Source organism: Schistocerca gregaria, chromosome 2 (assembly GCF_023897955.1).
Source record: "Schistocerca gregaria isolate iqSchGreg1 chromosome 2, iqSchGreg1.2, whole genome shotgun sequence".
In the NCBI taxonomy this organism is placed as follows: Eukaryota; Metazoa; Arthropoda; class Insecta; order Orthoptera; family Acrididae; genus Schistocerca; species Schistocerca gregaria.
In genome coordinates, this window is record NC_064921.1 from 307,056,879 (window position 1) to 307,070,304 (window position 13,426).

Consider the following 13,426-nt stretch of genomic DNA (forward strand, 5'->3'; position numbering starts at 1 on the left):
TGCTCACGCCGGAAGCCACAACTCGTAGCGGAACCAGTGCAACCTCTGACGTCAGAGGCAGAGGAACACCGGCACCGTGTCTGGGACGGGAAAGCTGGTGGACGGCGAAGCGGCCAGGGAAGTCCCCGTCCCCGACACGTGAGTCAAGTGTAGGTCGCGTGAGCACGCTGGTAGCTGCGGGTAGTCCACCTGCCCACGCTCTAGGTCACGGCGAACTCACAGCGTGCACTCTGCACACTGTTGGTTTTGTTTCATTCTTAAGCCTGACCGATAAATAAACCACCAGCCGTGCCGGCCGGCGTGGCCGAGCGGTTCTAGGACCTACAGTCTGGAACAGCGCGACCGCTACGGTCGCAGGTTCGAATCCTGCCTCGGGCATGGATGTGCGCGATGTCCTTAGGTTAGTTAGGTTTAAGTAGGTCTAAGATCTAGGTGACTGATGACCTTAGAAGTTAAGTCCCACGGTGCTCAGAGCCATTTGAACCAAACCACCAGCCGAGGGTCATTTTCGTATCGTGTGCTTCAAAAAGCTTTTTTTTTTTTTTGTCACAATATGTGGAACGCTTTCACAACCAGGGTTGAAATATACTGCTACATTATTTACAATCAAACGTTCCTAAGGCATTAATGTGCTCAATCGTGAACAAGAATACCATACAACTGACGTGCAACACGGAAATCTGCGAAAGATATAAAGAACTACCGCCAAAGACAGCACAGAATAAAAGTTTCCACTGTACATCGAGCTTTTTAAGCATTACTTAAAGCATGTTTAGGAGGTCAAGCGTACGAGTAAACAATTTTCGAAAGCAAAAATTTATTAGTTTGAGATTCTGAGGAAGGAACTATGAAAAGAGAAAGGACAGTTAAAAATGTTTGGAACGCTAACCGCATCAAACCAATGGAAAAACTGTAGTACGAAAACGTATTTTCAGGAGTGTTGATTAAGGTATAGAGTGAACCAGAACAAATAATATGAAAAAAGAATCCTGCACGAGAAAATATAGAGGAAGTCAAAAAAAGAAGTAACTGAATCAAGACAAGAGCCCTAAGCCAACAGCTAAGACGGGGTGGGGGGGGGGGGGGGGAGGGGCAGTGAAAGAAGTAAGGTTTGAGGATTGTAACGAGCAATAAAATACCTAATCAACACCGAGAACACAGTTTTTCGCATCTTTACTGTGCTTTACCCGCGCATGAACGTTTATAAATTTCCATATTAGAAGAGTCAGTATCGTCTGTGTTAACCACAATGTTTCTTTCCTAGCACATTGTAAGTAAATATTTCGATATCAAAGTGAACATAAGACGTTGCTCAAAATTAATACAATAACTTACTTACATTCCTTTGCAAATAAGAGAGGCATGATTCGCCTTCTATCTTTTGTCACTGTCTTCTTGTTATCTCTCTTCCAGCAGCTTAGCATCTAAGCATTCTCGTAATTACACCTTACAAGTTTGGTAATGATAATCTTAATTGCCATTTCTTTCCATTTAATTTGTATATCACTGTTGTTGCCTTTTGTTAACTAATGATATGGATTTAGTGTAAGTGGAGTTGCAAGGAGATCAGTTTCGAATTGCGGGCCAAGCACGTGTCGTTACGTCCAGCTTTGCACACTAAAGTAAAGTCGAACCTGTGCAATCTACATTTATCATACGAAGTCTGATTCATGTCATTCGTCATTCACCGTAATGGAAATTACCCGATGCATTATATTTAATACAAATACGGTCCATTACCATCAAACTCATCTGTTCCCCAACAGCTATTCGGAGCCTGACAAACAGCAAAACAGGTAATTACATAAATCAATTAGCAGTACATGTTGTAATACTACGTTACTACTCTTGTCAATTATGCTTTTCATTTTTAATTCATGCCGTGGTCACTGACACCCATCCCAAATTCCGAACAATCATGTTTTGGAAGAATGCTGCATCAGCAATTTTCTCAATTCTTAAAAATTCGAAAAAACAATTTACTTTCTCTCTTTCTCTTTTATTTATGGGATGAGTTACAAGTTGACATATCCATCTTACAAGGACCATAATTTGGATTTTGTAATCTAGAGGAATAACACGGAAAACAAAACTATGAAAGTTGTCAAACCTCAAGCATTTGTTTACGTTGTACATTTATGCCCGTAGGTCCACTTCTCATACATGAATTTTAATCCACACATCTTTTCCCCGTACTGTCTTTCTGGTGAATAGACAATGCTGAATGGCCAAATATTCGTATTTTAGAACATTTTCTTTTACTCCTTTTTTTTTTAATATTTTGGCCTTCCAGCAAACTCGGTAGAATTAATGGGAAATCTGAATCTCCTTTTTTAGTTGCAGTGTTTTGAGAGTGTTGTTGTTGTTGTGGTCTTCAGTCCTGAGACTGGTTTGATGCAGCTCTCCATGCTACTCTATCCTGTGCAAGCTTCTTCATCTCCCTGTACCTACTGCAATCTAGATCCTTCTGAATCTGCTTAGTGTAGTCATCTCTTGGTCTCCCTTTACGATTTTTACCCTCCACGCTGCCCTCCAATAAGAAATTGATGATCCCTTGATGCCTCAGAACATGTCCTACCAACCGATCCCTACTTCTAGTCAAGTTGTGCCACAAACTTCTCTTCTCCCCAATCCTATTCAATACCTCCTCATTAGTTATGTGATCTACCCATCTAATCTTCAGCATTCTTCTGTAGCACCACATTTCGAAAGCTTCTATTCTCTTCTTGTCCAAACTATTTATCGTCCATGATTCACTTCCATACATGGCTACACTCCATACAAATACTTTCAGAAATGACTTCCTGACACTTAAATCTATACTCAATGTTAACAAATTTCTCTTCTTCAGAAACGCTTTCCTTGCCATTGCCAGTCTACATTTTATATCCTCTCTACTTCGACCATCATCAGTTATTTTGCTCCCCAAATAGGAAAACTCCTTTACTACTTTAAGTGTCTCAGTTCTTAATCTAATTCCCTCAGCATCACCCGACTTAATTCGACTACATTCCATTATTCTCGTTTTGCTTTTGTTGATGTTCATCTTATATCCTCCTTTCAAGACACTATCCATTCCGTTCAACTGCTCTTCCAAGTCCTTTGCTGTCTCTGACAGAATTACAATGTCATCGGCGAATCTCAAAGTTTTTATATCTTCTCCATGGATTTTAATACCTACTCCGAATTTTTCTTTTGTTTCCTTCACTGCTTGCTCAATATGCAGATTGAATAACATCGGGGAGAGACTACAGCCCTGTCTCACTCCCTTCCCAACCACTGCTTCCCTTTCATGTCCCTCGACTCTTATAACTGCCATCTGGTTTCTGTACAAATTGTAAATAGCCTTTCGCTCTCTGTATTTTACCCCTGCCACCTTCAGAATTTGAAAGAGAGTATTCCAGTCAACATTGTCAAAAGCTTTCTCTAAGCCTACAAATGCTAGAAGCGTAGGTTTGCCCTTCCTTAATCTAGCTTCTAAGATAAGTCGTAGGGTCAGTATTGCCTCACGTGTTCCAACATTTCTACGGAATCCAAACTGATCTTCCCCGAGGTCGGCTTCTACTAGTTTTTCCATTCGTCTGTAAAGAATTCGTGTTAGTATTTTGCAACTGTGACTTATTAAACTGATAGACGGTAATTTTCACATCTGTCAACACCTGCTTTCTTTGGGATTGGAATTATTATATTCTTCTTGAAGTCTGAGGGTATTTCGCCTGTCTCATACATCTTGCTCACCAGATGGTAGAGTTTTGTCATGACTGGCTCTCCCAAGGCAGTCAGTAGTTCCAATGGAATGTTGTCTACTCTGGGGGCCTTGTTTCGACTCAGGTCTTTCAGTGCTCTTTCAAACTCTTCTCGCAGTATCGTATCTCCCATTTCATCTTCATCTACGTCCTCTTCCATTTCCATAATATTGTCCTCAAGTACATCGCCCTTGTATAGACCCTCTATATACTCCTTCCATCTTTCTGCTTTCCCTTCTTTGCTTAGAACTGGGTTTCCATCTGAGCTCTTGATGTTCATACAAGTGGGTCTCTTATCCCCAAAGGTCTCTTTAATTTTCCTGTAGGCAGTATTTATCTTACCCCTAGTGAGATAATCCTCTACAACCTTACATTTGTCCTCTAGCCATCCCTTCTTAGCTATTTTGCATTTCCTGTCGATCTCATTTTTGAGACGTTTGTATTCCTTTTTGCCTGCTTCATTTACAGCATTTTTATATTTTCTCCTTTCATCAATTAAATTCAATATTTCTTCTGTTACCCAAGGATTTCTACTAGCCCTCGTCTTTTTACCTACTTGATCCTCTGCTGCCTTCACTACTTCATCCCTCAAAGCTACCCATTCTTCTTCTATTGTATTTCTTTCCCCCATTCCTGTCAATTGCTCCCTTATGCTCTCCTTGAAACTCTGTACAACCTCTGGTTCTTTTAGTTTATGCAGGTCCCATCTCCTTAACTTCCCACCTTTTTGCAGTTTCTTCAGTTTTAATCTACAGGTTATAACCAATAGATTGTGGTCGGAGTCCACATCTGCCCCTGGAACTGTCTTACAATTTAAAACCTGGTTCCTAAATCTATCTGAAACCTGTCAGTTTCTCCAGGCTTCTTCCATGTATACAGCGTATTGAGAGGACACATACCATATTCAGAAACCAACTTTCTATGAATTTCATTCTGATGCATACAGTGGATAAAACAGTAATCGTGAATTTAAAATTCAGCTCTGTACCCAAAGTGGGATTATGACTCGCGACCACCTTTTACGATACCATAAAAGGTAGGCGAACCCATTATAGCGAAACTTATTCGTACATCCACTTACATTGGACGATAAATAGTTTATATACCCAAAGTGTTGTTCCGCATCGTAGAGCATGTAATGTCTCATATTCTGTAAAATTGCGGTGCTGGCGGAGCTATTCCGTAACCTCCTCCCCAGTCTTCAAACTACATGCACTGAGAAAACGTTAGAAGTTGTCTTCACTGTCTCAGATGCATCAGCACTCTAGAGCCACGGTGGCCATGGAGCCACAGCTTTAGTGACTTTATGTTACAACATTCCCTATTTTTTCCAGTCAACTCTACGTTAAAATGTGCGTTAAAAATACAGTGATACCGTGTAAATATTTTCCACTTACCTTTCAGTCAGCACACAACCGTACTAAGAAGAGCAGCTTTCGTCACCTCGCGTAGCCAATGTAACTTCACTCACATCGGTTGAACGGTACCTATGTTCAGGTACGCATGTCCACGGAACTACCTGAGAAAAAAGAAGAGTTTGAGTAAACAACTCCCTAGTTCACAATTTATCAGTATTTATGAAATATTTTTTGAATGTTCTCATAAGACGTCATAGTGTTCCTGCTTTATCAATTGATGTCAATGTCAATGTCAGCTGCCGAAAAGATCAACCATATAGTCCATAAGGAAAAAAAAAGTTGAAAGCTTAAAATTATATTGCGCATTATTGACTATAGTTGAAATAAAGGACACGAAAGAAACAAAGTAGATTTCATATTATATCTCTCATCGAGGAAAAGACTACCCGTTTTTACGATCTTTCCTTGTAAGTTCAAAATGTTTGTGTTCGACAAATTGAGCATTTACTACAGTAGTGGAAATCAGTGTAACGGCAGGGTTCCTACGAAAGTAACATTCTGAAAGATACTTGTTTCGAATTTATTATAAAAGTAGTAGATACTCATAAGACACAATCAATCATAATAAAATTACATAGTTTCTTTCATGACATGAGCAAAAAATAAGGCGTTAGCATTTCCTTGATGAAAATTGGTATCAATGCACTCGCTGTCCTGTTTTTGATATTGCGGTGTTGGCACTTTGTCCTACATCGTTCTTCCTTAACACTTCAAAAAAAGTTTTCGATGATGTTACGTTTTGTGGTTCTTGCAGTGAAATTGTCTTCCACTCTTCTCGTATCGCTATTCAGCTCACATGCTGCCTTAAACTGACTTCCGCTGCGATAAACACGCCTTGAGAGTATTCTCCAAAGATTTTCCACGGCGTTCAAATCCAGGTGATGCGCAGTCCAGGCCAAGACATCGATATGTCTTCAAACAAAATTTTGGTTGTTGCAGAAACATGCACAGAATCATTATCTTGTTGAAACATTAGACTTTCGTCCCCCAGGTCATCATATATTCTAATTAATTCTGTCTCTAGTTTCTCATTGTACGTGTTTGAGTTTATTCTGTTACGGTATTTAACCAAGAGCAACTTTTAGCGCAAAAGGCTGCCCTAATAAAAACATCTCCATCAACAAAATTTCTACTCATTATTTCCTGCTGTTCTGTCGTTGGGTCATGCCAATAATATTGAAATCCATCCGATCCATCCAAGTTATGTGTTTTCCTATCACTGAAGATCACTTTCTCATTATATGGTCAATAACCTATGTTTTACAACGGACTCTAAACTAGTCTATTTGTATTTCGGTGTCGTCGTCGTCATCCCTTGAATGCGAGGTGTTTTCGATTTGCCAAAATTTGTCGTACACGTCTGAGAGTTACTGTAAACTGACATTTGTAAATCAACAACAATTCGAGATGAATAATGGTTTGTGCCCCTTGTTTCCAGCAAAAGTAACGGTTTCGATACCTCAGACAATTTTCTACGTTGCCCTTATTTCCGTTCTGTCCTTATCGGGCACTCAATCTAACGAAATTTTCAGTCATTGTACTTGAACGGTTTAACGTGAGGATAAATGGAAAGTTCAACAAAATCCCGTACCGAACTATTAAGTGTCTCTCTTGCAGAGTCTTCCACTGGAGTTTATTATCTCCATAAAGCTTTCGCGATTACCAAATGATCCTGTAATGCAGCGCGCTCCTCTCCGTTGGATCTTCTTCATCTCTTCTATCAACCCTATCTGGTACGTATCCCACACCGGTGAGCAGTATTCAAGCAGTGGGCGAACAAGCATATTGTAACCTACTTCATTTGTTTGCGGAATGCATTTCCTTCGTCGTTCGAGTCGTACTTACTCAACGCACTCGGCGCCTTAGTGGGCATGAAGCATATTAGGACCAGCCTACCATCCAGCAGCGAAAGGATTAGTAGAATGAAACGACATCATACACTGGTCAAGGCGCCGCCATATTTTAAGCCAATCAGAAACTTAACCTCCATGTTTTGCAACGTCATGTTAAGCAATATAGTCTAAAAAAATGGCTCTGAGCACTATGGGACTTAACGTCTGAGGTCATCAGTCCCCTAGAACTTAGAACAACTTAAACCTAACTAACCTGACATCACCCACATCCATGCCCGGGGCAGGATTCGAACCTGTGATCGTAGCGGTCGCGCGGTTCCAGACTGTAGCGCCTAGAAACGCTCGGCCGGCCAATATAGTCTGCTAGCATGGAATCATATGGTTTTGTTTATCACACTGTAACATTTCTTCTTCATTAATTGGCCACACGACGCGTTTCAGGTAATAAATCCCAAATATGTTGGGCTTTTTTTCATGTGCAATGGTACTGAAGCGTAAACCTTGCGATATTCGAGCTGCTGCGTTATTTTGGTAACATTAATTTAACACGTGCATTTCTGTAATTACCGATGTATCTTACCCTGCAGAAACTGGCGATTATCTATATAACTCTTATTTACCGTTATTACATTTTTGGCCTTGATGAAGTGTATCTTGTTTCATGCTAGGAAGTTCTGTCTTACGTATCTATCAAAGAAATTTATCTATATAGGTCGTTGGTATTTATAGAGAAAGCAGACGATAATAGTAGTAAATAAACATTTTGATACGCGATTCGAAAGATTAGTTATCATTGCTGTTGACGATAATTACAGGTATGTAGGCTAGAGTTCTCTGTTCTAACAACATGTTTCTCTGTGGCTTTTAGCACTTCTGATAGGAAATAGGACTGCAGTGTTTCATCTCATGTTGCGTTAGGATTTCTGTTTCTCGGGAAAGAGCATTTACCAGAAGCTCCAAGGTGAGAAGAGCGTATCTAAAAATACTGCGTAAGCGGTCACTTATTCCCGTCTTTCGTTGGTTACCCAGTGTTGTGTTAGCTTGCTGTTTTTCAAAATAATTCGGTACAAAAAAATGAAGACTAGCTTAGATTTATATACATGCATAGCCAATATGCCTGTTGTAGTTATTGTTTAACACGTAATTTTACTCTGTATAAACCACACTGGGACACACTAATTGCATTACGGAGGTGTAATTTATGAAAGTCATATGCCTGAAATTTCATATGACCATGAAGATCCAAAAAATACGGCATACAAATTCGTCAAACACGAAAGTTACCTATAGGAAATGCTACATGTAAAACCATGCTGATACTTAGGTAAACTTCGGTATTCCAACAGTATCATTACTATGATTTATAGAACTGTACATTGCACCCTGCACTAAGCATGTTTTATGATTAACAAAATACTTGAAGTTTATGTGTCGATAACAAAAACATATGATGAAACTTCCTGACAGATTAAAACTGTGTGCTGGACCTAGATTCGAACTCGGGACCTTTGCCTTTCGCGGGCAAGTGCTCTACCATCTGAGCAACCCAAGCACGACTCACGCCCCGTCCTCACCGCTTTACTTCTGCCAGTACCTCGTCTCCTACCTTCCAAACTTTACAGGAGCTCTCCTGCGAACCGCAGGCAGAAGTCCGGCACACAGTTTTAAAATGGTTCAAATGGCTCTGAGCACTATGGGACTTAACATCTATGGCCATCAGTCCCCTAGAACTTAGAACTACTTAAACCTAACCTAAGGACAACACACAACACCCAGCCATCACGAGGCACAGAAAATCCCTGACCCCGCCGGGAATCGAACCCGGGCGCGGGAAGCGAGAACGCTACCGCACGACCACGAGATGCGGGCTCACACAGTTTTAATCTGCCAGTAAGTTTCATATCCGCGCACACTCCGCTGCAGAGTGAAAATCTCACTGTGAAAACGTATGATCTTCCAGAAGCTGTTGCATGTGTCCAGCTGAAATATTCGGTGTGCCTGACGTTAGAAAACGTGACCGACAGTGTTGTTTGTTGTTGCCATCCAGAGCGTTGACTGTACTTGGCAGAACGTATGCACAGACTACTGAAAGCGCCGGCCGATGTGACCGAGCGGTTGTAGGCGCTCTAGGTTTAAGTAGTTCTAGGGGACTGATGACCTCAGAAGTTAAGTACCATTGTGCTCAGAGCCATTTGAACCATCTGAAATACTGAAAGCATCCCTTCAGGGTCATGACTCGCAATGGTGGACAGAATCACTACCAACCGTCCTCCTGGGCCTCCGCGTGTCCGTCAAGAAAGACCTAAAAGCTATGACCGTAGAGCTTGTCTATGGCCAACCGAACCCGCTGCCCAGCGAATTCCGCAGCAACATGCCGAACGATGTCTTCCACGCATCAGACTTGATCCAAAAGCTGCGTTCACAAATCAGGCAACTTGGTCTCCTTGCCCCGAGGGACCAACAGACTAGCCTCCCTTTTATTTTTAACAACCCGTGGAATTGTAATCAAGTCTCTGTCCAAAAACGCGGTACGCACGTCAGTGCAGCCACCATATGACAGACTGTATCCAGTTATCAGAAGGGAGCAGAAGATGTTGAAGGTCAATGTTAACGGAACGCTAACGACCATCTTCACTGAGCGACTCAAACCTCTTCAACACTGGTACAAACGCATCATCATATATACCAATGGTTCCCAACCTTGGGGTAATTATGCCCTGAGAGTAAAAATGAAATTTTATTTGGGGTGATTCTGTTTCGATCATGAAATTAAATTATTTTCAAAAAATCATTATTATCATATCTTTGTAAGACTCTAATATTGATTATACACTGAAGCCCTAAGGAAACTGCTATAGGCACGCGTATTCAAATACAGAGATATGTAGACAGGCAGAATAAGGCCCTGCGGTCAGCAACGCCTTTATAAGACAACAAGTGTCTGGCGCAGTTGTAAAATCGGTTACTGCGCGGAGTGGCCGCGATGTTAGAGGCGCCATGTCACGAATCGCGCGGCCCCTATCGCCGGAGGTTCGAGTCCTCCTTCGGGCATGGATATGTGTTTTGTCCTTAGCGTAAGTTGGTTTAAGTAGTGTGTAAGTCTAGGGACCGATGACCTCAGCAGTTTGGTCCCTTAGGACTTCACACACATTTGAACATTTTAAATCGGTTACTACTGCTACAATGGCAGGTTATCAAGATTTAAGTGAGTTCGAACGTGGTGTTATAGTCGGCGCACGAGCGATGGGACACAGCATTTCCGAGATAGCGATGAAGTGTACCATGAATATCAGGAATCCGGTTAAAACACCGAATCTCCGACATCGCTGCGGCCGGAAGAAGATCCTGCAAGAACGGGACCAACGGCGACTTAAGAGAATCGTTCAACTTGATAGAAGTCCAACCCTTTCCCAAATTGCTGTAGATTTCAGTTCTGGGTCACCAACAAGTGCCAGCGTGCGAACCATTCAACGAAACATCATCGATATGGGCTTTCGAAGCCGAAAGCCCATTCGTTTATCCTTAATGACTGCACGACACAAAGATTTACGCCTCGCCTGGGCCCATCAACGCCGACATTGGACTGTTGATGACTGGATACATGTTGTCGGACGAGTCTCGTTTCAAATTGTATCGAGCGCCTGGACGTGGACGGGTAGAGAGACAACCTCATGTATCTGTCAACAGGGAACTGTTCGAGTTGGTGGAGTCTCTGTAGTGGTGTGGAGCGTGTGCAGTTGGAATGACGTAGGATCCCTGATTCTTCTGGATACGACTCGACAGGTGACACTTGCGTAAACATCCTGTCTGATCACCTACATTCATTCATGTCCATCGTGCATTTCAACGGACTTGGGCAATTCCAGCAGCACAATGCGATACTCCACACTTACAGAATTGCTACGGAGTGACTCCAGGAGCACTCTTCCGAGTTGAAACACTTCCGCTGTCTACCAAACTCCCAGACATGAACGTTATTGAACATATTTGGGATGCCTTGGAACGTGCTATTCAGAAGAGATCTCCATCCCGTCGTAGTCTTACGGATTTATGGACAGCCGTGGAGGATTCATTCCGTCAATTCGCTCCAGAACTCCTTTAGACATTAGTCGAGTGCATGCCACGTCGTGGTGCGTCACTTACGCCTGCTCGCGGGGGCGCTACACTATACTGGGCAGGTGTACCAGTTTCTTTGACTCTTCAGTGTTTGCTTTATCAATAATTACCTTTCCTCAATCAGTAGCATTAATATGCTGGATGTTTCTCACACAGTCCACCCACTATACATATATGTTGTGCTTTGGCCGGTACATCACTGACGATAAAAATGAGACGTATAGCAACAAATGCTAAATATCTCAAAACATGTATTCTCCAAGTTGTAAATACAGGGTGTTTCAAAAATGACCGGTATATTTGAAACGGCAATACAAACTAAACGAGCAGCGATAGAAATACACCGTTTGTTGCAATATGCTTGGGACAACAGTACATTTTCAGGCAGACAAACTTTCGAAATTACAGTAGTTACAATTGTCAACAACAGATGGCGCTGCGGCCTGGGAAACTCTATAGTACGATATTTTCCACATATCCACCATGCCTAACAATAATATGGCGTAGTCTCTGAGTGAAATTACCCGAAACCTTTGACAACGTGTCTGGTGGAATAGCTTCACATGCAGATGAGATGTACTGCTTCAGCTGTTCAATTGTTTCTGGATTCTGGTGGTACACCTGGTCTTTCAAGTGTCCCCACAGAAAGAAGTCACAGGGGTTCATGTCTGGTGAATAGGGAGGCCAATCCACGCCGCCTCCTGCATGTTTCGGATAGCCCAAAGCAATCACACGATCATCGAAATATTCATTCAGGAAATTAAAGACGTCGGCCGTGCGATGTGTCCGGGCACCATCTTGCATAAACCACGAGGTGTTCGCAGTGTCGTCTAAGGCAGTTTGTACCGCCACAAATTCACGAAGAATGTCCAGACAGCGTGATGCAGTAATCGTTTCGGATCTGAAAAATGGGCCAATGATTCCTTTGGAAGAAATGGCGGCCCAGACCAGTTCTTTTTGAGGATGCAGGGACGATGGGACTGCAACATGGGGCTTTTCGGTTCCCCATATGCGCCAGTTCTGTTTATTGGCGAAGCCGTCCAGGTAAAAATAAGCTTCGTCAGTAAACCAAATGCTGCCCACATGCATATCGCCGTCATCAATCCTGTGCACTATATCGTTAGCGAATGTCTCTCGTGCAGCAATGGTAGCGGCGCTGAGGGGTTGCCGCGTTTGAATTTTGTATGGTTAGAGGTGTAAACTCTGGCGCATGAGACGGTACGTGGACGTTGGCGTCATTTGGACCGCAGCTGTAAACACGGCGAACGGAAATCCGAGGCTGCTGTTGGATCACCTGCTGCACTAGCAGCGCGTTGCCCTCTGTGGTTGCCGTATGCGGTCGCCCTACCTTTCCAGCACGTTCATCCGTCACGTTCCCAGTCCGTTGAAAATTTTCAAACAGATCCTTTATTGTATCGCTTTTCGGTCATTTGGTTACATTAAACCTCCGTTGAAAACTTCGTCTTGTTGCAACAACACTGTGTTCTAGGCGGTGGAATTCCAACACCAGAAAAATCCTCTGTTCTAAGGAATAAACCATGTTGTCCACAGCACATTTGCACGTTGTGAACAGCACACGCTTACAGCAGGAAGACTACGTACAGAATGGCGCATCCACAGACTGCGTTGTCTTCTATATCTTTCACATCACTTGCAGCGCCATCTGTTGTTGAAAATTGTAACTACTGTAATTTCGAAAGTTTGTCCGCCTGAAAATGTACTGTTGTCCCAAGCATATTGCAACAAACGGTGTATTTCTATCGCTGCTCGTTTAGTTTTTATTGCCGTTTCAAATATACCGGTCATTTTTGAAACACCCTGTAGTACCAGCAGTAGCGCAGAAAGTGCTTCACTACTCGCGTTTAAACAGATAAGTGAATTGACAGCACAACATAGCAGTAACTACATGAGGGCTACTATGGTGCTGTATAAAATATAATAATAATAATAATAATAATAATAATAATAATTATTATTATTATTATTATTATTATTACTATTATTATTATTTCTGTTAGTGGCTGCGGTCAGACACAAAGCATTAATAGTCTGAAGTGTTCCAATTTCTGCCAGTCCAGAAGTAAGGAGTGTAACAATGAAGTAATTGACAAAAAGTGAGTATAGTCCACACGTTTTAACTTGGTTGATTTTTTTTTATTGGCGTTGCTGTGCACAGGTCAAACAAGTGCCGCAATGGAGAGGAGCAACGCATGGAAAGTATGTTTTGTAACCCTCACTTCGGATAGTTAGCTTTCTTATCTGAGAAGGAGTTGTGGGTAGCATTTCCGATGCA

At 42.2% G+C, this 13,426-nt stretch overlaps 1 protein-coding gene across 1 annotated transcript in view; it reads right to left on the reverse strand.

The window, feature by feature from the left end:
* The window catches only part of LOC126336931 (uncharacterized), a 796,951-nt gene that overhangs the window by 372,780 nt on the left and 410,745 nt on the right, over positions 1-13,426 (reverse strand). The window contains exon 2 of the mRNA XM_050001104.1: positions 5,140-5,265. The gene's annotated coding sequence lies outside the window, so the exon portion shown is untranslated. The remainder of the gene's footprint in view (positions 1-5,139; positions 5,266-13,426) is intronic.